This window comes from Equus przewalskii, chromosome 7 (assembly GCF_037783145.1).
Source record: "Equus przewalskii isolate Varuska chromosome 7, EquPr2, whole genome shotgun sequence".
Lineage (NCBI taxonomy): Eukaryota > Metazoa > Chordata > Mammalia > Perissodactyla > Equidae > Equus > Equus przewalskii.
In genome coordinates, this window is record NC_091837.1 from 81266882 (window position 1) to 81292725 (window position 25844).

Consider the following 25844-nt stretch of genomic DNA (forward strand, 5'->3'; position numbering starts at 1 on the left):
AATTTGTAGAAAAAATTGGATGGGGACAAAAGAGATAGAAACAAAATGACATGATAATAAAATATTCAATAGTGTCAGAATATGAGAAAGAGAAAAGCTGAGTTAAAGTGTTCTAAGAAGTTGGCATTATATTGTTTGGAAAACAGATAGAGATACAGATAAACTTTAATTTTAGACTTTGCTAATAAGTATAATTAAGGTTTAAGGGTAACAGATAAAATAACATAAAATACATACGTTACAAATCAAGAGGAAAACAATAATCTTTTTCTTTTTTTTTTTTAACAGTGTGACTATATTCATTGACCTAGGAGGCAAGGTGTAGGAGAAACCTCAACAAGAGAAAAGTGGGGGAAAGTCTGGAGTTCCCAGTAAAAGGCAGGAATACATCACAGAATGAGAGAGGAGGCTCTCATACATCATTCCCTTTGTTTCTCCTCAGGGATTCCTGCAGGATGATGTCACATAACACAGCACAAGCACTGCAGATCTACATGACCATTGGCCATGGTCCTGGTACTCTGTGTCATCCAGCTCACGCACCAGCTATGGATAATCGTGCACATGGAACTGCTAGGCACAGAGGAATCCTTGGAGATTGAAGCCTATCAGCTTGGTGTGCAGGGTGGTCATCAGCTCAAACACCGTCTCCTGCACAGCCATTCCAAAACTGTTCCCATCCTCAAGCCAAGGTATCTGCAGCGGCAACCAGATAGTGACCAGACTGACTGCTCAATGACAGGTCTAGTTCCAGGCTTGAGACGCTGCAGGACGACCACCATCTTCTTGCCATTCATTGGGTCTGGGACCAGGAGGACCTTTGTCTTCATCTTCCCCTTTTGTCTTTTCACCATTATCTTCCTTCTCCGGCTGTTTCTTCTGCTCCTCCTTCTCTTTCCCATTGATTTGATCAGGCATCAGGATGTCCAACAGGGCCTTCAGATTGCTCAGGTTGGCATCATTGAGAGCTGTCTCCTTTAAAAATGCATCCAGCTCAGAAATCTTCTTGAGGAAATAGCTCCTGAGCAGGCACTCTGTCTTTTACACAACTCTTCACAGAACACATCTACCTGGGTATAGGCTTCAGGCTGGAAGGCCCACGGTCAGGGGGCCTAGCGACATGAGGAGCAAGGAGTGGGCACAGGGAAAGGAAAGTGAAATCAATAGGAAAACTCAAGTAATTTAATAGAAGACAGAATGGGAAGGAAAAAATAAGAAAAGAAGAGGCATGGCATATAGAAAACATCTGGATTCCCGGTGAATTTCAAATATATGACACATAATAAATGTAAATGGCTTAAACTAATCTGTTGAAAGGCAGAAGACCTCAGATTGAATTTTGCAAAACTCTAGCTGTTTACAAGAGAGAAGACTAACACATAATGTCCCACCAAAGATAAACATAAAATAATGTGTACACATAAAATAAAGTGTCCCTACAAATAATAAATGTTCAATAAATATTTGCTTTAATTGAATGAATGAATGAATCTGATAAAACAGACTTTACAATAAAAAGCATTTAGGGGGATAAAGAGGATCATTGCATAATGATAAAAAGATACATTCACCAGAGATCCTTCTGTATACCTAACAATACAGTGTCAAATATATATATACATATAGCAAAAATTGATTTAATTATATGAAGGTAACAAATTCAAAATTACAATGGGAGACTTTAGTACACTTATCTATGAAATCAATAGACCAAGCTAAAAAATAGAAAAAAATACAGAAGATTTAAATAATGCATATTGCAAATTTCATCTAATGGGTATGGAACGAGAACCCTCCACCCAAAAAATAAAGAATACACATGAAATGTTTATAAAAATTGACCAGGTTCTAGGCCACAGAGCAATTCTCAACAAATTTCAAAGAAGTGCTAACATTCAGACCACATTTATCAACCAAAATACAATAAAAGTTGAAATCAATAACAAAACCACAACCCCCAAACCCCAGTACATTTTGAAATTTCAAAAACACACTGCTAAATTATTAATACGAAATCAAAATGAAAGTAACAAAACATTTAGAACTGAACAATAATTAAAACCCTAGATTTCAGCAGAAGGAATGTTTAGCATTAAATGCAGTATCAGAAAACAAGAAAGATTTAAAATTAAGAAGATAGAGAAAGAATAATAAACTCAAAGACAATAGAGAAATTTCTTTTTACACAAATGGATAAAGATAAAGCAGTAGGAAGGCAATACTAAAGACTAACAAATCAATAAAATAAAAACAAAGAAACAATATAGAGAGTAGGAACAAAACAAAGGTTGACTCTTTAAAAAGACTAATGAAATAGGTAGATATTAAACAAGAATGAGCAAGAGAAATGAAAGAAAGCACAAATAAACACTATTAGGCATGAAAAGAAGCCACAAGTATAAATACAGTTAAGATTTTTTAAGTATGAGAATTCTATTCTCTACTTTAAAGCAACATATCTAAAAACAGATGAAATGGAAAATCTCCTAGAAAAATAAGTTACCAAAATTGACACACAAAAAACAGAAAAAGAACAAAAGTTCCTGAATGTATTTTTGTAAGTTCAGTCTAAAGCTAGATTTTAGAAATAGGTTGGACAGTACAAAAAAGGAAAGCAATAGATCAATCTTGTTAAAAATATTAATGCAAAAATCCTAAATAAAATATTAGCAAACATATCCAGCAGTGTAGTGTGTGTATAAATATACAATATTTCTTTTAAAATGTATGGGTTTTGATATGATACGTGATATATATGATATATATCACGTATCATACATCATGTATGACATAGATCATATTGATCACATGATAAATACACGGTGTGTGTGCATGCGTGTGTGTGTCTGTGATGATCCAGTGTGGTTTATCCCAGAAGCTCAAGGAAAGTTTAACATTAGAAAATCTTAATGTAATTCACCACATCGACAGATTAAGAAGGAAAAACTATATACTCTTCTCAATAGATGCGGAAAAAATATTTAATAAAATTTAACACTCAGTCACAATTTAGAAATACAATAAAATACCTAGCCAACCAAGAACGGAAGCCAGTTTTTCCAAAGAAGTAGTTTCCACTGAGAACCTACAATAAACTTTAGGAACATACTTCCTTTAAAGTCAGGAACTAGGTAAATAGGCTTTTTCTATCACCCCTCCATTCATCATTGTGTGAGATATCTAGCTGATGCAATAAAACAAGAAAAGGAGTAAGAGAATGTGGATTAGAAATGGAGATACAAAAGAAGCACTATCTGCAGATAAGATTGTCTACAAAGAGAATCCATGAGAAACTACAAACAATTACAAGTAATATGAGAATTTGGCAAGAATGCTGGAGACAAGATTAATGTACAAACATCTGTGGCATCCTTATCAGCAACAACCAATGAGAAAATGTAATTTGTAAAAAGATCCCATTAGCAATAGCAATAAACTATGACAAACCTAGGAATAAATCTAAGGAAAGAGGTGCAAGACTTATATGAAGCAAATTATAGAACTTTACTGAAAGTCCTAAGACCTAAATAAACATATATCATGTTCAGAGATGAGAAGATTCAACATTAACATCGATTCCTCCTAGTTAACAAATAAATTGAATGCAATTCATATTAAAATCTCACACAGGTTTTTCATGAACATTTTTATCTGGTTTTAAAATTCATAGAGAAGAATTAAGGTCAAAAATCAGCCAAGATAATATTGGACAAGTATAAGATGGGGACTTACCCTACCAGAACCAAGACACTTATGAAAGCCTTACAATTAAGACACAGTAGGATTGGAGCAGATACAGATAATAGGCCACTGCAACAGAGAGAGCCCACCACGTATAGGAATTAGCGATGTGACAGAGGTAGCATTATAAAACTGTGGGAAACGACTGAACTATTTAATAGATGGTTCTGGGACAACTGATTATTCATACGGGAAAAAAAAATAGATCTCTAACTCACACTGTACCCAAAAATGAATCCCAAGAGAATTACAGTTAACTTTAAAATATTTAGAAAAAAAAATAGGCACTATTTTTATAATCTTGAGCGAGGGAATGACACTATAACACAAACCATAAAGCAAAAAAAAAGAAAAAAATCTGGGTAAATTTGATTTGACAACTTCTTATGTGACAAAAGACACCAAAAAACAAAGTTTAAAGGCAACAAATAGACTGAGAGAGAGGAGATAAGAAACAAAAAGTATCCAGGATACATAGTGAACACTTAGTAATCTATAAGGGGAAAAAAACCCCAAATAACCCACTACAAAAAATAAGCAAAGTCTATAAAATGGTAATACAAAGAAAAAGAAACCCAAATGACCAAGAATCATGAGAAAGAAAAGCATAGCTTCACCAGAAATCAGAGAAATGTAAGTCAATACGACAATGAGATACCTTTTCAATCTATCAGATTAGCAAAATGTAAAAACCTGATAATGCCAAGAGTTGGAGAAGATGCAAAGCAACAAGACGTCTCATACACCGTTGCTGGAAATGTAAACTGAGAGCAATCTGGCAATATCCACCAAAGGTGATGGCGTTTGTACCCTAAGACCCAGAAAGTTCAGATCTACATCTACACCTTTGAGAAGCTCAACATGCCCACATGGAAACACGCCCAAAGAAGTCCACAACAGCACTGTGTGTAAAATGAAAACAGCCAGTCTCAACTGCCATCAGTTAGGGAATGGATATATTACGATATATTCATAGAAAGGAAGCTTTATAGCAGTTAAGGAAACTAGCTCTACATAAATTAACTAAGATAAATCTCAAAAACATAATTTTGAGTGATAAAGCAAGTTGCAGAAAGATGGATTACTGAATGAGACATTACTGTAGATGTTTTAAACTCACAAATAATACTAGTTATTGTTTATGACACAGAACTATGGAGCCAAATGCAACATGTGTGTAATAACACAACTTTGGAAGAGTACTTACTTCTAGGAAAGCTCTGGGGGAATGGGATCAGGGTGGGGTGGAAAAGAGGCTTTAACTGTAACATTTTCTGTAAAAAAGCTTTTCAAAATGTGGCTAAATGTCAACATTTATTAAATCTGAGTTGTGGGTGCCTATTGTTTACTGTATTATTCTCTGTGGGTTTTTTTCTTGTATTTCAAATAGTTCAAAATTTTTTAAAGTTACATTTTAAAAGGATGTGCGTATGTGACATTTATTTGCCCGTCTCCCCCATCTTTCTACCTAGGTATATGGTTGTGTTAGCAGGTTCTGGAAACCTGAAGAATAGCCCAGGTTCTAACACTACCACATGGTGTGACCCTGAGCAAATCACCGAACCTCTCTGGGCCTCAGTGAACTCATCTGTAAAATGGGAATAGTCGTTGTGCTTATGTCTTAAAGAGCACTCTGGAATTAGACAGATCCGAATTTGATCCCCAGCCTCACTACTTACCATCTGTGAGACCTTAGTCAATTAACTGGAACTTTCTAAGAGGTATTATTGTCATCTATAAAATGGAAATAGAGCTAGTATTTGGCTCACAAACATGTTATAAGAATAAAACAAAATAAAAAATGAAAAACTCTTAGCACAACACCATCAATAAAATAAAGTTACAAAACTGAGAAGACATTTGCCATGTATATAAAAGACAGGGGTTGGTATCAAGAATATATTACATACTCCAATAAATCAACAGGGAAACAAACACACCAACAGAAAAACGGGCAAAGGATAAAAAGAGAATTCATAAAGGAGGAAACTTGACTTCAGTAAGCAAATGAAAAGATGCCCAACTTCACTGGTAATCAGGAAATCACAATTGAAACCCTAAATAACTATCAAATTGGCAAAAGAAATTTTTAAAATATTATGATGACACATATTGGAGAAAATATGGAGCAACAGAAATTCTCAAACCATGCTGGTGGGAAGGGAAATTGGTACCATCACTTTGGAAAGCAATTTGGTGACATCCAGGAAGGCTGAAGATGTATTAACTTCACCACTTTGCGACTGGGTGTATATATACCCAAAGGAAACTCTCCTGCATGTGTGCAAAAAACATGTGCATGCTGTAGCATTGTCTACAATGTCAAAAAGTTAGAAACAACTATAATACTCTTCAAATGGACATTTTAAAAATTAGAAACAGCCTTAATGTCCTTGCTTTGATAGAATACTACACAGCACATACCATGGATGAAGTAGAGATCCACGTTTTACAACAGATAAATCTTACAAATGTAATGTGGAATACAAACCAGATGATATCATTTAGATAAAGGTGAAAAACTTAAAAATATACATATTGTCTATGGATACACACGTGTAAAAGATGCAATCATGCACGTTAATAATAAGCATCAACTTTAAATTGATGCTGTGCAGCTCAGGGAAGGGAGAAGGGGAATGGGGTGGGGAAGTGGTTTATTTCCCTTTGATTCTTAAAAAAATTAAAAAGATAGCTGGGAAAATCTTAAGCAAATATGACGTAAAGATATGACAAAATGATAGTAGATACCCCTGCATTTGCTATCTTGTTGTCTATATTTCCTTCTTGCTTGAAATATTTCATAATTTAAAAACACCATGTTCCACAGATTTTTAAGATATCAATAGACACTATCATTTGTTCCTAGGAGCCCCCTAAGGGAGGTAGGGCAAGTGTTATTATCATCACTTGACAGACAATGAAGGTGAGGGAGGAACGGGCACTGTGGGCACATGGTGGAATGCCCGAGGACTCAAAGCTCTCATCATCGAATGGTGATGCTCCCTTCACTCATTCAGCAATTTATGTAACACAGGGAAGTGGAACTTGACGTAACTTAGGGTGGGCGGGTAAAGGAGAAGACAACCTCTTCCCTTCTGGAACAAACCACAGCCTGAGGAAGGGCAATGACATAACTCGATAAAAAGGGAAGAAGCCAGCTGCCCGGGTCATCTGACAGCTTCTCAATGAATCTGTAACTCACTGGTGGAGAAGCTGACCATTCAGTGTGCACCTGCTGTGGAGGAGGAAGGGGCCGGAGGAAGTGAGACAAATGACCTCAGTCCCAGCATCACTTCGCCTTCAGAGCTCACCATCCTACGACGGACAGCACAGCACGCTGCATCCAGGGCATGAGACCTAAGATCCACTCCAGGATTCGTCCCTTACACGCTCTGGCTTTTAGCTCTTCTTATTTAAAACTGAGGAGATGGCCTACCTTCTCCAGGCCAGTGAAACTCTAGAATCTATCTCCCTTCTGTTTTTTGGGACTTTTTTCTTTTCTTTTAAAAGAGGAGCTTCCACATTTTAACGTTTGCACGTGGTTTTGAGGCTCAGTCCTGGACATGCCACAGCCATGTTCCTTCCCTCTGGTGACATACCCAAAATGCAAGTAATAGTACCTGGTATCTAGAAATCTGAATCAATGATCCTCCTCTGCCGCACCATTCCCACTCAGGGGGCCTGCGGACTCTTAGGGACGGAGGTCAAAGTGACTGCAGCTTTAAGCCGCAACTAACATGCTCCATCCCACCGTTGGAGTTAACACATGCTTTGGGGAGGTGGGGTGGTCCCGATCAATAAGTTATCCCCTGACGCAGCACTACATGCACATTTTAGGCTGGAAATAAGAAAGAATTTCCCGGCCGTAGGAATTGCCAAAGAGCAGGGTGGGTAACTGAGGGAGGTTGCAGAGTCTGCTCGGAGATCTTTTAAAACTCGATACAATTCACATATCTGAGAGGGTTTTTTGCAATCCTGACTAGAGACAGATGGACTGGTGCCTGCCCTCCCAGGCACACGGCCCTGCCTCCTGCTTTCTCTTACTCTCCTCTCTTACATCTGCCTCCTGGATATCTTCTTCCCCCTAGTGAAGCCCACTGACTGCCGTCCTGAGGCTTGTTTTCCTTCACTTCCTTGCCCCCTCACACCTTTCCTTGTTATGTTATGGAAAGCTGGTCAAGGGTCAGAGTTGCCCAACTACCCACACATAGTTTGCTGGTAGCATCAGATACACAGGCAAAACAATTCCAGCCTCAACTCCAAAGCTGGATGGAAACAGAGAAAATTAGCTGTTGCTAACAATCCGTTGTAAATGAAAATATGATCCCAGTAATTGATTTTAAATAGATTTTTAAAAGAATCCTTGGCTGCATTTCATCAAGAATACAGAGTTTCAAAAGCGTTCATTCCAGGGTTGGATTTTTTTCCCCTTTCTTCTGGCTTAAACCCCAAATGGCCAAGATCCGAGTCTGAATAAACAGTGTGGGTGGTGACTGTTCTGTGAGGCCCAGTAGAGGATGCAATCACTTTCTTACTCGGTTCAGCATTAAATCATGTGAAACTCGCCTGATTACTCCACAGAACTTTTACTCAGTAATGGAGGGCTACAGAACATGTACCCTTCTCCACTTCTCTGGGAGAAAAAAAATTAATTCTCCCAACTGCGAATGTTTAATTATGTATAAAGTTCATTGACCTCACAGGCGGCTGTCAGATGATCTTGCGAAGGCCTGTGAAAGGCATCCCAGGAATGCAGTGATGTGGGCAGAAACCGAGTGGATTCATGCCACCGAATGCTTCAAATGGGACGGAATCAGCAGCCGTCCAGAAAGACTCCAGTGAAAACAGAACTTTAGGATAATCATAATTTAATCTCACCTAAGCATTTCTAGGCCTTCAAAAGTGATCATTATAAATCAGAAACTAGGAAAAATCCCATAGGAACGGGACCCATGACGACGCGGTGAAGTAATTCTGTTTGCTGGTTACTGCCGCAGCTGGCTGGAAATGTATCTACTTGCAAGGTTCTTTCCCCGTTTTTAGAGGTAATGCTTTCTGACTTCTCTGCTACTGACATGAAAAGAAAATGATGAAGCAATCCCATTCATAAATACACGGTGGGGCCTGAAGGAGACAGCGGAGTCTATGTTTATTTAGACAGTTCTGATAGAATACAGCACCCGCATGTGTAAGCAGGGGCTCCATCCATTTGTCAGGAAATGCCCTAAAGTGTGTTCTTCACACACAAGGTTTGGATTTTCCTCTTCAGGCTGAGGGAGCTGAAGGAGACAAGCAAAATGACCTTCCAGAATGTCTCTCTCTTCTAGTCTCTACCTGGGGCATACCCCTGTCTACTGGCACCCAGGCTGTTGTGAAAGCTGGCTGTGGGAAACATTTGAAGACAGGCTGGTTTGGGCTTCTTGGTCATGGGATGTGGGAGCCCCAGGGGACGCTCTTGGGGGGCTAACTTGACGGGCTCTCCTACTGAGGGGGAGGAACTGTGAACTATTGGGGCTCGGTGCTTCCTAAGACATTAAAATTACCTGTTGGGGTCCAATATTATTTTCTTTCAGTAGCTTTCTCACCAAACATATTCACTTTATTTGTCAAAATATTCTGCTCTCCATGGGTGAACATCACAGAGTTGTATTCTAAAACAAAACTAAGCTGCATTCGCTCTGGGATCCTTATCATCATGAATATAGAGAACGGGTGGCCAGAATTTAGCCAACAATTTTGATACTCTGAGGGAAGCAGAATGGAAGGAGTCTCACTTGTTCTATTTTGAGAGTCATCTGAAATCCTTTACTCAAATCAGCTACCTAGATTTTGAACGTCTGCATTCAATTCACGTTAATTCAATAGATATTTGGAAAACACAAATAATGAAATAGGTGCTACTGGTGATATACAAATCAAAAAAGCATGAACCTTGCCCTCAAGCAGATCACAGATACAGAGGAAGACATTATTCTCTACTGGAGGATTCGAGAATGCTTCCTGCGTGGAATCTTCCCAAGGTGAGGTGGCATTTGACCTTCATGAACCTTTACCAAAAGCTCCGTTGACACTTGTGAACTGTGGTATTCTTGAGGGAAAGAGATATAACTGTCACTGAGTCATGCTAATTCATGGCTGGGGTTCTATAATTTTACCTTGTTTTTGATCCATCTGAGGGGTTTCCTGTCAAGATCCCTTCTTGAAGATTCATACTATTTAATATTACTTTGTTCAGTGAACAGTCAGTAAAAAAGAAAAGGAATTCCCTCTGTCTTCCCACCCTGAAGAAGAAAGGCTTCCTTCAAATCTTTAAAAATTTTCTAGAAATACGATTATCCCCATAGTTACAGGGGAAATACACTTCCAGATAAAGAAATGTGGATGCTAAGTAATATCCTAAATCATTTCCACCCTTTGGATACCACACTTTATAAAATTCCATGAAGGAAATGACTCTTACTTCTCATGAAGTTCCCACTGGGAAATCAGTGCAAGTCACAGTTATGAAAGCAATATCCTTCTGCTCACCCCAATTCCTTCCCTTGTCAAGGGCCTTTGCCACCTCCAAACTACACAGAAATTTAGGTATTTCTTGTCTATGGTCTGTGTTGTAGTCCACCTGGTCAGGTGGCAATTTGAGTACATGACTCGTCTCTGTTACATTATAAGTTCTTGGCCATTAGGGACTGCTTTATTCATCTTGATACTCCCCAGAGAGTCACTAAAAGGATGAATAAATGAATGAGTGAGTAAACAAATATGACAGAGATATCTATCACAGAGGTTGGAAACTCTTCAGTAAAGGACTAGATAGTAAATATTTTAAGGCATATGGTCTCTGTCATAACCAGTCTGCAGTTATAAGGGGAAAACAACCACAGACAATTCATAAACAAATGGGCATGGCTGTATTCCAAAAAAACTTGTATTAACAAAAAAAGTGGCAAGGCAGATTTGGCCCACAGGTCATAGTTTCCCGACCCCTGGTCTATGGTCTTTATCTCTGCCATAAACCTCGTATATTCTTTAAATTTTCATATGGCACCTGTGCTTTTCAGTAATTAGATAAAGTGCAGAAAATGTAAACATTCATTTAAGAGTGGTTTTGGAACTCCACATTAATGAATTTACTAAAGAAAACCCCCAAAACCCCAATAAACAGTAAAGCACACACAGAAATTAACTGGTATTCCAAGTGCATTTCATGGTTTTGTATATTGCATGCCTTTAAAAGGAACAGTTCTTATCTCAAAAAAAGAGGGTAGTAGTTTTGCCATTTATATCATCATTATTGAGTAAACTTGATATAAGATCTCAGAGTTATTGGGTGAAGAGTCTGGTGCTGGGGCATGGTGAACTTGACATTTTCCTGGAAAGGGGGAATAAATGCCCCCGAACCCCATTCCTGCTCTCTACCAGATTATTTGGTCTCTGATTTTACTGCTAAAAATCCTTCCAAAGGTTATTAATGCAGAGGATACTCCTTTTTCTTAATGACCCTCTGGAAAACATCCAACTACAAAGAGCAAGCAGAATCTCAAAAGCCCAGAAAACACAGAGAAGAAAAGGGTAGCTACAAGAATTTGATGAAAACAAGATGTCCCAGCCTGTCACCCTGGCCTGGTTTGAGAGTGCCCCGCCCATCATGACTCTTCGCCTCACTATCAGGCCACCTTTGAGGTAAAACACAATGTTAAAAAAAGGAGTTGGATTTGAATTGTGGTGGAAACTCAAAGGACACAAAGTCATGCGGTCAATTGCTTGGTCTGGAAAAATTCAACTAGTCTTTTTCAAGGTATCAGGAAATACACAGAAAACAACATAAAAATGAGCACCCAAGCTGACATTGTTTGAGACGGGCTACTCTAAGGTGGGGATCTTCAAACTGTATCAGTCACCCCCAGGGTGTCATGAAAGAGTTCTAGAGATTTCTTGTAAGACAGAAAAAATGAAGTTTGAGCCTTTCCTTCATGCCAAGCTTCTCCTCAACAACCAGACCAGGTTCAAAAAATGAGGATTCTGTACCTTAAGAAGGTAAAAAAACCACTGATTTGCAAATGGAAGATGCCACTGGTAGGGAGGTGGGGGAGGGTTACAAAAGACCCGAGTTCAAATCTACCAGTCAACCTACGCAACTTGAGGCAGATTAACTGACTTTAATGTAATTTGTCCTAACTTTTAACGCAGGGCTAGGATATAAATATTACTGAGGAGAATCTGGAGAACAGAGGACACACTGTATATGGCCCAATTTATTTTAACAAACATTGACGACCTATTACGTGCCTGCGTTGGAGAGTGAAAAGTGAATACGCCACAGATGCTGAGCACGAAGAGCAGGTGATCATCATTTACTACTTTTTTTGCAACACTCTAGTGCCCGACCATCCTCAGTTCCTCCCTTCTGTTTACTGAATTTCCTACCCTTCTAGTCTTGCCACATCCCTTATTACCAGTCACTCCTCATTGCAACATCCCCTCCCCCCTGCCACAAAACACAGAGGCCACGCTCCTCATTATTCAGTGCAGAGCCCCAGCAAACAACATCATGTACCTGAGGTGACATTATTTACACAAACAATTCATATTTGATAAAATTTCAAGTTGCTGAAAACATATATGGCAGTGACACATAGGAATCTTATTGCAATCTTGCTTTAGGGTCAGATATATAAAAATAAAGACAAGAGTCAAAGAGAGGGATCATGTGGCATAGACAATGAGAGGGAAGTAAAAAGCAAGGGAGTACTGTGAAATTTCCAAAAAGGCTGTTTACAATAATTGAGGACTTCCTCCATCTCAGTTACGGCTGTCTTCAGGGAACATGGACTGGGTCGTCTATGTCCTTTGAGGGAAAAATCACTGAAGATGAAGTATAAATGTGTCAACAGCCCACTGTGCAGCCTGTGAGGAGGAAGGATGATGTCCAAGAGCGAAGACTCAAACTCTTCACTCAGAATCCTCTTTTGCTTCCATTCAGACCAACTGAGACCTGGCACATCTATGGAGATCCCTTATCTCTATTTCCTTTAAATTAACCTCTTGGGCTAGGCCTACAGGATACAAACAAATACCTCCAGAGAAAAAATAATGCATAAGTCAAGGGACTTATCTGACAAATTTTAAGTTCAATCTAGCATCGAGAGAAATGCTCTTAATGTCTTCTGAGGTTTCATGAGAACACTATCCGCTCCTTTCTTCTGGTTTCCAACTTCTTTAACAACCAAAACGTCTACTTGAGATATGAAATCTTTGAATAGCCCATCTCGAGATATCCAGAGGTTTTGTTTAACAAAAAGTAAATGGGCTCCTCTAGTGTGTCTAGAACAATACAGGTAAAATGTCTTTTTAAATCAATCATTCTAAAGATAGCTTCCAAGGAATGCTACTCCAGCCTCAAGAAACAGGACCACATGAGTTTATTTCATCAGTCTCTGGCAGCATTCTGGGCAAAGCAAACAGAAAATCTCGAGGAAAAAAAGAAACTTTCAGAGCCTGCTTTGGGCCCCTTCGCATTCCTTTTTTAAGCATCACAAGACTGGTCCTAGGCCACAGATGCAGCTTTTGGATGTCAGATGCAGCAGACAGATGTTTTCCCTTAAATCCGTTGTCTCTCTCTCAATCTGTTTATAGCTCTTTCCCTTTCAGCCCCCACCTCAAGTTCTTACTGCTAACTGCACGTCCTACAGGTTTCTTCCCTCCACACACTAAGGGGCGTTTCTCTATAACTTGTTCTCTTTTCTATAAGGAATGCACCCACTCATCAGGTAACCTGTTAACCCATTACTGGTGTGTTTGCTTCCTCGGCCATCTTCAAGAAATATTCTAGTAAAAGCCCCATAAAGTTTAGGTCCCTAAAGTTATGTGGCATCAGAAAGGGTTTTGTTCTTAGAAGTAAACTACTGAGGTCACATGACTGTGTTAGCCTCTTAAATCCATCAGGTATCTACTGATGGGCTCCCATGACGAGGTCAGGGCTAGTTATCCAAACCTATGATTTTTTGTTCTGGGCTTGTAGATGCTCTTCAGACAAGTCAGACCAAGGATCTCCATTTCCAAGTTAATTATGCAGATTCCATGGCAGCCAAACCAAGCAACAGATTTCAGAGACTTATCCAACCTTAGTACAGATTCATACAGAATAGGATCCAGACAAGAAACAGGATAGCATCTGCTGCTATTTCTCAAGCACGAAAGTGCCAAGAGACAAGGGGGTTTCTTGGTGATGATGGAATAGTTCTGTATCCTGATGGCGGTGGTGGTTACAGGAATCTAGACATGGGGTAAAGTACACGCACACGCACACACACAAATGAGTGTTTGTAAAAACTGATGAAATTTGAGTCAGGACTGGAGATAATGCTAACGTCAATTTCCTGCTGTTGATAATGTATATACCATACACATTATACTATACACTATAGTTATGTAAGATGCTACCATTAGGGGAAGCTAGATGAAGGGTACATGGGACCTCTCTGTTCTATTTTTGCAGCTTCCTGTGAGTTCATATTTATTGCAAAATAAAAATTTAAGAAGTGCCATGAGAAAGTTAGTGCTTGCCTGGCAGCAGCTTGCCCAACTTCGCCTAAGTGTATGTGAAGCTTTATGCTACTGCTTTTTCTACTTACAGTATTGTAAAGTATTTCCTATGACCTTTCTCTAAGAAATGAAGTCAACTTATCTTCTGATTTGTACAGTGTGGCCTCTCTGAACAAGAGAGCTATGGAGAGGGTTGTGGAGGGATAAATGGTTTCTGAAAGGTTCACACTGGACTCACCCCTGTCCTGCATTACAGCCAGCATTCTAGTCAGACAGCATCTTTTTGTTGTTTCATGGGTGTTCCCAATGATGCAGAGGTTTAAAGAGGGATCAGGTCATAGCCCCAAGTGGCAAACATATACATGAGGTCATTAGAAGAGGAACGGCGAGGAGAGGGGACTCTAACTCAGTCCTAGATTTTGCTTTTCCTTCTGACTCCAAAAGTTTCCCTAGGACTTCTTATGGCTCCTCCTCACCCTGGGGCCAAAGCACCATCTCCTCTGACACTCCGATGCAAACTCGTCTGCCCCCTCCCCAGTTATTCGGTACTATCCTGTTTGTGGCCTACCACCACCTTACTCTTTGGTTTCCCTGTTTATCATCCATATCTCTGCATTCACATATGAGCTCCATGAGCAGCTTGATCCTTCTGCTCACCAGTGTCTCCCCAACACTGAGGACAGTGCGGTATTTGTTGACTGAATGACTAAAGAAATGAATGAAACATCTCCAAAGCAATGGCCTGTTATTAGACTAAGGCAATTTTCAAACATACAGATCATTATGAAATGACACAGAACCTTCATTAACAATCATTCAGGCTGGTTTCTGTACGTCAAGGTTATTTTATGTTTGGCTAAGAGAGTAAATATGACAAATTTGAGTGGCGTCTTTAACACAAGCAGCTGAGTTCAAGAGCTACAGGGATCCCGACGAAAAGACATGACTCTTGGTGCATTTTCTTTCTGAGGTAAAGAGAGACCAGTAGTAGGTAAGTAGACAGATGGGGACAGAGGAACAAATGTGTATCTAAATACTCATTTTCTCATCTCCAAAGACATAATGGGATCTCGATACTTCCTTTACCCTTGTAAATCAGCCTGCAATGAATGGGGGTCCTCCACCAGGGCCAGAGGCAGACGAGCACCAGGTGGCCACAGGTGGGCAGAGAGAAGGGAGACTCTGTGAGCATCCTGAATGATGTCATCACGTACCGTGTGTAGACTCACAAGGGTCATGGGAGGTCAGGCGTGAGGGCTGCCTGGTCATCAAGTCACTAGTCTAGAACTGTCTTCCCCTGGAACACGTCACATCACTGTTCAAAACAGGAGAGGCTTCAAACAACCCTCCATGCTCAACATGTCAGAAGAAAACTCTTAGCGGGTTGTGTTTTTAGATGTGGTGAGTGTTTCAAATAAATGACTAACCTTACACGTATCTGCTTTAGTGAGAAGAAAAAAAAAACTCCCCCAAAAGACCCCTTAAAATCGTGAGAATAAGAAAGAAGGAGGCAATGACCCCTTAACTTTAAAAGTATACGTGGAGCCAAGCAGCGTGGGTCTTCTGATACCGAAGTCAGCCTGTGCTGACGGACTCCCCTTCATTTCACGCTTCTCTTAAAAGAAAACAGGCCGGACTGTTTCAGTAAATAACTAAAGGTCAGAGAAATGCTACTCACAACACGAGCAAAATAACAGCGCAACCTGCCAAAATGTTTCCTAAGGCCTAACAGGCAGAAAACTCCAGTGGCGAAATAGTCCACAGATCTGACTGGTGAGAAGAAAAGGTTTGTGCCAGTAAAATCTGCCATGAGGCCTCTAGCTCAAATTTCATCAATAAGAAATAAAAACACAGATTATGCCATCAGCTTCAACCGGCATTTAAAGACCACGTCCCGCATAAAGAAGCAGGTGGTTTATGTGTGTAGTTTGTTTTTTCGGGCTCCTCTCCTTAGGTTGTATTTTGACTTTAGAGCCGAGTGCCAAAGTGGTGGTGAAATGACTGTACATTTGTCCCTCCGTATCCACGGGATTGACTCCACGAATGTCTGTGGACACCTAAATCCAGGGATGCTCAAGTCCCTCATATGAAATGGCATGGTCCAATGAATATGGTCAGTCCTCCGTATCCGCGGGTTCGGATCTGCAGACGCAGAGGGCCAACTGTACTCAAAAGCAAAGCTCAGAATCAATTTTGTAAAATCACCTCCTAAATCAAACTTCCAACTGGTTTAATTCCAACCACCTGAGGTTGGGCACCGCACGTTCATTTGATCTTCAGAATTTCTCTGAAGTGAACAGGATGCAAATACCATCATAAGAGCTTTAGAGACTAGAGACAGAGAAAAACACACCCAAGGCAGACACCAGGACTCTTCATTCACAGAGTACTGTCTCAAGTGATTCCGCACTAATAAGCTGCTGGGATATCGTCTTCCCAGGGCACCCCTGCTCTCAGCCTTATAGATAATGCCACACCTGAAGCCATGCCACCAGACTTGTTGCAAAGATTGGATGTCATTCAGCTCTGGCTTCCACGGGACCTTCTAAGTGTCAACACTCAGCATACTGAGTGGGCTGAGTCAATAGCATCCATATCCTATCCATACTCTCCACGGTTCAAAATCATAGAGCAGCGCTTTGCAAAATACCTCCCACGAAATACTAGTCCTGAAAGATGCTACTTGGGTGCAAAGTAATTCTCATTCCATGATGAAATTCGTTTTGGAAATGCTTCAGGCTATTACTACAGTCCCCATTTCAGAATCATAATGCATAGGAGTGTATTAAAGATTCTGAGAAGTCCTGCAGGAAAGAAATCTGTTCAAGTCAGCATTTCCTAAACGATTTTCAGAAACCTTTTCTCAATTAATCCCTATTATCATCCTGAGAAACTGCTGTTTTGTAGAGGACACAGCGAGGATCGCCACCCTAGAGGAATTTCTGATTCATGTCTAATCCTATCTCATCTGTCGTTAAGTCCAATTGATTCTTCCTTCCTGATACATGATTGTGGTGGATCTGCCCATTTAACACCCTGTTGTTAGTCTCCTATTCTTTAACCTATTGCTTCATAATATCATAGACTCACAGAAGGTCAGATCTGGAAGTGCTCTAAGAAATAATCATAAACTAAATGTCAACCCCCAAATTTAACAGAGTTGTTAACCAAGGCCCCCAAAGTGAAGGGAGGGGCCTAAGTTGTCACAGAACAATATGTTTGGTTCCCTAAAGGCAAGGGTGGTTTCAAGCACTTATGCTCTGTTCCCACATCCACACTGTGGCAGGGATTACAACAGGGGGCCCCCGGTGGGGAAGAGAAGGGAAGGAAGGAGAAGGGAAGCCACCAGAGCACCCACTGAACGCCACACACTTGCACCTACATCCTCCCCCTGAACTCAGACAGCTCTGCAGGTCGGCATTTGAAAGACAAGGAAGCTCAAGGCCACACAGCAAGCAAGTAGCTGTGCCAGGATTTGAGCCAAGAACAGTCTGACTCCAAAACACATACTCCTGCAGTGTATTCTACTCCCTCAACAAAGAGGCCTTCAACGGACGCATGTCGAATTACATATTAAACCAGGAATTTGCATATCTGAAATTAGTGGCAGAGACGATTGCCACTGCCGTAAGGAAGGACACAAAGTGAGCCTTTGTTTTCCATCAAAAATTCTATCATTTGTGAATGTGAACAAGATAGTGAATGTTTTAATTCACTAGTAATGAAATTAAAATTTTTAACTGAAAAACTGAAATTGAAGTTTGAAATCAGTTTTTGATTCAACCAAAAATTGAATCAAGTTAATCAAGTAATGAGAACTGAATTCTGGTGTTATTGAATATCACATATAGTATATTTGCAAAGTTTTGCCTGATCATATTTTTTTTAACAGAAGAACTTTTTTTTAAAGATTGGCACCTGAGCTAACGTCTGTTGCCAATCTTCTTTTCTTCTTCTTCCTCTCCTCCTCCCCAAAGCCCCCCAGCACATAGCTGTATACTCTAGTTGTGAGCGCCTCTGGTTGTGCTATGTGGGACGCTGCCTCAGCATGGCCTGATGAGCGGTGCCATGTCCACGCCCAGGATCCGAACTGGTGAAACCCTGGGCTGTGGAAGCAGAGCGTGGCAACTTAACCACTCGGCCATGGGGCCGGCCCGCTGCATGACCATTTAATGTTAGAATTTATTGGTTTCTCTGGTCAAGTGTTGATTCACGTCGGTTATGTTTTGTGAAATCTCTCATGGGCACAAGTCCAGTTAGTATGATGATGATGACGGTATGGTGGTAGTATATTTTCATTTTATATACAAAAACATATACTATTCAAAACTGCTATAGTCTTAATGGGGAAAGGAAACTTTCCCCAGATAATCAATTGATAAACTATAAGAGCATTCTTTTTCATATTCATCTCTCAGTAATCCAAATTTAAAAATCCAAACTTCTTTATTTGCATTTTTGAGACATTTTGAACACTAGTAAGTGATTTTTTTCCCACTTACTAGTTGAATTAGTCTTTTTTTATTTCGAGGAGGATCAGCCCTGAGCTAACATCCGCTGCCAATCCTCCTCTTTTTGCTGAGGAAGATGGGCCCTGAGCTAACCTCTGTGCCCATCTTCCTCTGCTTTATATGTGGACCGCTCAGGGCTAATCTTCCTCAAATAAATAAATAAATAAATAACCAAAAAAAAAAAAGGAAACAAAAGTAAATTATGAGGGTGAATTTATGTCTCTACCAATCTTTTAGTCCTCAAATATGAGTAATGATAATTTTCCTAATACCTCAAAAAAGACATCAATGAGATCTTCCCTCACTATTAGATATAATGAAGAAGGGAACATTTACAAGGAAACAGAACTTGTTAAACCTTGATCAATTGTGTCATGGTTCATCAAAAGAAAATTTACTTTCAAGTGAATTGACAACACCTACTTGACTTTATCACTTGCTTCATTAACATCCCAAACTCCCCTTATTTATTCACTTTCTGCATATGTCCTCCTCTTAGTGGGAGAGCTCCTATAAAAAGTAGTATTTTACTTCCTCCCACATCCAAGTAAACCGGATAGCGTCAGTTCCGCATAGGTTCTGCATAGAGAAATCTGCATAGGGAAATCTGTCAGATCTTGGTCTAGAATAGAATAGGTAGCAGGCAGAAATTAAGGAGAAAAAAGAAGAGGTAAAACAAGTAGCTTCCTAGCATCTGCTATTTCAGATCTGAATTTTTTTTAAGTGATTGCACAGACAACACATACCAACTCTATAAACAAAAACATATTTTAATGGTAAACAGAATTACCCCTGGGAAGAACACAGTTTGGATTTGTCCCTTGTTTCCCTCATTGTGAAAAATAATAATAGCTGATGCTTACATAGTGTTTACTGCTTGCCAGGCACTGCTCTCAGAACCTGACTGCTATTAACTCATGACAACACTGTAAGGAAGATGCTATGACAACTGGCACTTTGCAGATGAGAAAAAGGAAGCATCGAGAACCAGGGGGAAAAGGGCAGAGTTGGCTCAGGTCCATGCTGCTAAGACCTGAGATACTGACCAATAACGAAGGTGGCCGGGTTTGCTGTTCTGACGTGCTTGGATGAGAGGTATAGTCCAAGTAGTTAATAGTCATTTCCCATATAAGAATGCATTTCAATATTCAGGAAAGGGTTAAAATATCCTGTGGTCCCACTGCCATATCGCCTAAGTGGGGCTGCCCAAGCCCTGGAGGACCTCATGGAGGAGGCACCTGGGGCTATCTCAAAACATCAGAGAGAGCGCAAACCCCTCCCTAAGAACATCAGCCATTCACAGTCTAATTTTGGAGAGAAAACTATTTGAGGTGGATATAGAGACCTCTATTATGACAATTTGATTATTTCTTTTACATTCTGGATATGAATAATTGAATAATTTAATTGCTAGAGTTAAAGACTTGTCTGTTTTCAGGAAAATGAGATTTTTATTTGGGATTCCCCAGTATATTAGAAAGATGATTCTTAGTATAATTGTGGGCAAGAAGGAAATAATATACATATTTGTGGCTATGAGCAGCTAACCAGAAAAAAAAAAAAAGGAAAGAAAGAAACTGTCTGGACTTGCACAGTTCCAAAATCTGCTGACTGTTTTCTTCTTTTTCCACCCTGCTAAGCATTTCTTTCTTATCGAGGAGGATTCATTTCCCACCTGTGTCTTTTACGTTCTTGAAATATATATAAAGTTAGTGTTTATCTTCCACCCACTGAAAGCATGTTTAAGTTGTCCTTTCTTTGGATTTTCCTTTTAGGAGTCATGATTTGTTTGGCAAGCTTCGGCACGAGAGAAAGCTTCCTTTTATGTACAGCAAACTCCCGACTATTTAGAATGTTTGCTTGGGAGATAAAGGGATGCCTGGTGGTTTTTCTGCTTTACAACAATTACCATGTACAACACGACTGGACAAAAACTAAAATGTGCTCACACTGAATCTGATCTTCTTTCGATGACTACTCCTCATAATTGGGATCACGATTATCGATGCCGATTTTTTCATAGTCCAATGTTACTTGAAACTTCAAAATGTTTGTACATCAATACATAGATTCCAAACATGGGTTGTGCAAAAGATGCAATATGTAGTGGTCCAAACCTTTGAGTTGACTGTCCCCATTCTTCATACGGAGTATTAGATTGTAATTCAAATGAAGATCGTATCTGCAGGTGGATTGCCACAAGGCATCATCCTGACAGCACACAGGTAATGAGTTTGCTGCACCTCAGCAAAAACCATTGGATGGGAACAAAAAGACAGTGAGGCATGAGGTCTTCCAAAGGTCATGTGGAACACGGGCAGAGAAGAAATGTAGAGGAGCAGAATGCAAAGCTATAGGTGTGGGAAGTGCCTGTACCTGGATCTGGTCCTCGGGTTGGGGACCTCAGCTGTTGAGTGTGTAGACCTAAAGAGCATATTGATTGCAAGTCCGATTCCTCTTAAGGGTGTTTAGAAGAATCAAAGTACATACCCTGGGAAGGTCTGGTCTGATCTCCTGCCTTCAGGCAGTTAACAGCATTTTTCCATTTTACTGATGGCACAGCTGAGGTCCAAAAGAGCTGAGTGACACAGAGCTACAGCAGTGTAAGGCCAGTACTGGTCACCTTTTCCAGCTCCATAAATTACAGCTAGATCTTTTCTGTAGTATGGTACCGGTCACCAATGAAACGGGACAGCAGTGTGGACAGCTCAGTCCAGACCATTACATCTAATAAACAGACCAAACTCGGTGATGTTGCGGGTTGAGAGACCCCTTTCTCCTCTCTGGGGACTAGACTGTGCCCCAGGAGCACAACAGCCATCTCTACCTGCATTTCCCAGAGCACCGAAACCTCGAGGGACACAACTCTCTGTGCTTCTAATTGGAAAGCCGCATTTGATTCATTCAACTCTTCAGTTCTTCAAACAATGAAATGGTCTAGTGTGAATCCCGGAAGTCCAGAATAGGGACTCAGGGAGATGCCATTTACTAGCCAGGATAGACAATGTGGTTTTCAGAAACTGGACTTCCTTTTCTCACCTTGCAGCTGACTTGCTGAGTAAACTTGGGCTACTTGCTTCTTAACTTTGGTCTACTTGCATTTCCCCCGTGTAAAAATGTGGGAAGACAATGTCTAACTGCCTCTCAGGCATGTTGTGAAGATCACCTAATTAAGGCCTTAACCTGCGTGGTCCTAGGAGAGCGCCATGTGCCCTACGTTCCCACCATTACAATTGTCTGCGGGTGGTTACAGGCACACACACCAACATTTCTTACCAGAAAGAAGGCAAGGAATTCATTCTGTTCTTATTTGGAGGGATTTCACAAAACATCATATTAAAAATATTAACATTCTGAAAACTAAATTAAATTCAACGTGGCAAAGGAAGGTACTAAAACTCAGTAATGGTGATATCCCGATACACAAGGGCTTTAAGGAGAGAACGATCTTAACCAGATGGTTAATTAATCAAGGATATTTGATGGGACAAATATAGTCAGTGATCTCATTCTGTTTTAGATTTAGTTGATTTTGAGAATACTATAAAAACGCTGTCATCGTGCATCTGTTGAATGCTTCAGTTTGTCAGGTATATCGCCTCAGTTACAAAATGACCCTGGTAGAATATATATGGGCAGATACTGTTTTGTGACCACTTTACAGAAAAAGAAACTAAGACAGGGTGAAGGCGTGACTGACTCCAGGGCTACATATGCAAAGGTGATGGATCTTAAATTCCTCTCATGCCCAACACCCAAATATATGAGCTGACTCACTTGGCCTGAGCTAGGGGTATATAGTTGGGGATAGGAGTCTCTTTATAGCTAGAGGTCACAAAATAGGGTGACCAATCCCACTCAGAGCCTGCCCCCTGGTCTTGAGCATCTCCATACTGGACTCTAATGAAGCACCTTAACCAGCCAGAGAATAAGTGGAGGGATTAACAGTTATGCTCAACATCCATTTAACCAAATACATGTCCAGTAAACAAGGTTGGTCCAGGACACCCTCCATCCAGACTGTTTTCACTAGCCTACACGAAATGGGAAAAGATAGGGAAGAGAACAAGTTTTTCTCTTTAAGTTAAATTCATTCCATTTTAAAATAGTGTAATTTATTCTAAGATTAAGGTCCTTCCTACTTTCTTAGTGTTAAATGTTCTTTATTTTACCAGTAAGAGTAAATAGTAACTGATTTCTTAATATCTCAACTTGGCAAAATAAGAAGTTAGCACCTCCATATTGGTCCTTAAATTAAAAAAAAAGGAAAAAAAAATAGAGTTTTTGAAATCCAGAAGTTACCTGCTGTTAAAAACTCATAAGGAGTAAAGACCGACATGGGTATTATTTCATGTGATCAAATGTTTCCTAAAAAGACACAACGCCTCATTTTAATACGTGATGCAAAAGGATTTCAAGCTGTACAAACACAGTTTCCAACTCAACTCGAAAAGCCTGCTGCCATCTAAAATCAAATGCAATGTAGATTCTAAAGTTCTATGCAAACATACATTATATTGTCATTCTTCAAATGGTAAAAAGCATTTTAATTAAAATCCAGAGGGCATACAAAGGCAATATAATCCAGCAGACATTGTCATAATAATAAAGAATGAAAACACTGTTTACTGATTTTCCACACGTAGATCCCATCTATAGGAGTTATAGACAAATATCGATTCTGAGTCAGAGGACAGATGGCAGAGGACTCAACCATTCAGTTAACCAAAAAGAACCCAGGTGTTACTGACTTTAGCACTACTCGACAGAGGCTGGGAGGTAGGAGAGGGAGGGGAGCCAGAAGATGCAATGTTCTCGTATTTTTAACGGGCAGTTAGGTGAAGCTCTCTATGGTTAATAGGATAAGAAAAGACTTTGTTTGAAATGTAAGCAATGTCCTTCAGGGGAAGGGACCGAGAAGAGTGACAGAACCATGGAGGGAAGATGCTCAGGGAGAGATGCGGTTGAATACGGGAAAGAAACCTCTTTTATCCTAGAATGAAGTCAATGAAGCCAAAGGTTTATAAACTGAGAAAGGGTGGTGTTAGGGGTTAAATTGTGTCCCCCTAAAAGATATGTTCAAGTCCCAACTCTGGTACCTGTGAATGTGACTTTTTTGGAAATAGAGACTTTGCAGAGTAATCTAGTTAAGATGAGGTCATTGGGGTGGGCCCTAATCCAATGACTGATGCCCTCATAAAAAGAGGGAAACACCAGGTGAAGACAGAACACACAGGGAGAGCGGCATGTGGCGACAGAAGCAGAGACTGGAGAGATGCTGCTGCAAGCCCAGGCCAGGGATGGACCCCACCCCCAGAAGTTGGAAGAGGCAAGGAGACCTTCTTCCCTGGAGCCTTCAGAGGGAGGATGGCCCTGCCAGCACCTTGATTTTGGACTTCCAGTCTCCAGAACTGTGAGACAATACGTTGCTATTGCTTTAAGCACCCAGTTTGTGGGCCTTTGTTAAAGCTGCCCTAGGACACCAGCAAATGGTACACAAATATTATTTAAAGATACGAAGGTAATTACCAAAAGAACGTCATAAAGGGTGGGAGGTTAAAAGGTGTTGTCTCTGGGAAGTGGGCGTAAGGCAGGAGAGGAGCAGCAGAGGGGCCATTATTTTTTATTAAATGCCTTCTATACTATTTGGCTTTTTAACCACACACATGTGTTACTTTGATCTTAAAAAAGGATAAATAAAATATCCACAGGATGTCATCAGAGCCAAACCTGGTCAGCTTTCTCCACAGGCGATGCTATCCTCTGAGGACTGATGACCACCTTCTCCGCCGGTCCCCCCCGCCTCAGCTCCTCCCTTCCCGTGGACGCTCCTTGGACACTGTCCCGTCTGTTTTCAGGGAGAGCTGGAGCCAAGCAGTGAGGGAGTTAAGCCAGGACACACAGTGGCTGAATGGCTGGGCACATGGGTGCCCACATGCCTGCTGTCCACATCTCAAAATCAAACACAAAGTATTTTTGGACTTTTTGTGGGTTTGTATCATTGATGATGGTAATTTTCCCTACCGACTTGGATGATTACAAATCAACTACAGTGAAAACAAGAGAACATCACAGAGCTTGTCACCGGCTTCCTTTGCAGATTAACATGCAAAACAATGCCTGACCAAGATTTCAGAGATTAGGTTATACATTATCAGAAAACCTCACAATAGAGTTTAATCACACATGTTTGCTCATCAAATTTTATTTAACCCACAAAAAGAGATGCTAAGTGCTCCCCCGTGGCCTGGATCAAGTGTCTTCGATCTGTGGTGTGGGCTGTGACTTTCCCGGCCATAAGAAGTCCCATGCCCTTGGCTCATTCTGAGAAGAATGCTCACATTGAGCCCAGCAGCCTGTAATGTTGTGGCAAAATATGCTGTCACCTCCCACATGAACAGGCCTATTGATGACTGTGGAACCTAGTGCAAGGGCACCAGCCCCCATCAGAGAAAGAGCAGGGCAGCATGTTAGTGTTCCTAGCACACCCAGGAGAGAGAAAAAGAATGCAGAAGATGAATACGGTGTGTGCACTAAGGAGCCTACGCTCTGGTCTGTCTGTATGCGGCTCCCCGGGCAGCTGGGGAGCACCTTGCCATTTGTTGGCGCTGAAGCCACGCCAGGCGGATGAAAACTGAAAGAAACGTGTCATAGTGATCACAGGAGGAGCACACAGGAAGCAGAACAAAGGGGCAGCGTGTTATCAGGAGGAGAATCCTGACTGCAGTCAAGGCATCGCCCAAGGGGAACAGATTGCTTTTCTTTTCACCCCAGCTTTCAGTTTCCATGGCTAACACCTCAGAGCCACCCAGGGGTCACCCTCCCTACCCACTTGGCTATCAGACGTCCAGACTCAGCAAGTGTCTTCCCTTCCGTGTTGCAGGTGGCAAGGTCACCTGGAATAGACTTTCAAAGATAAGTGTGAATTGTGCCCAGGAGAAATCAAGTCACAATCCACAAAGCCACTGCACGTGTGAATCTATAGTGAACAGGAAGAACAGAATGGCACAATTTTTGTTACGTGACCTTTCAAGGAACTCTCCCTCT

The 25844-nt window shown here is 40.6% G+C and overlaps 1 protein-coding gene and 1 pseudogene across 2 annotated transcripts in view; both read right to left on the reverse strand.

The window, feature by feature from the left end:
- The window catches only part of BCL2 (BCL2 apoptosis regulator), a 173690-nt gene that overhangs the window by 93178 nt on the left and 54668 nt on the right, over positions 1–25844 (reverse strand). The gene's annotated exons all lie outside the window — the stretch shown is intronic.
- Positions 460–25449, reverse strand: LOC103550777 (proteasome activator complex subunit 1 pseudogene; annotated as a pseudogene).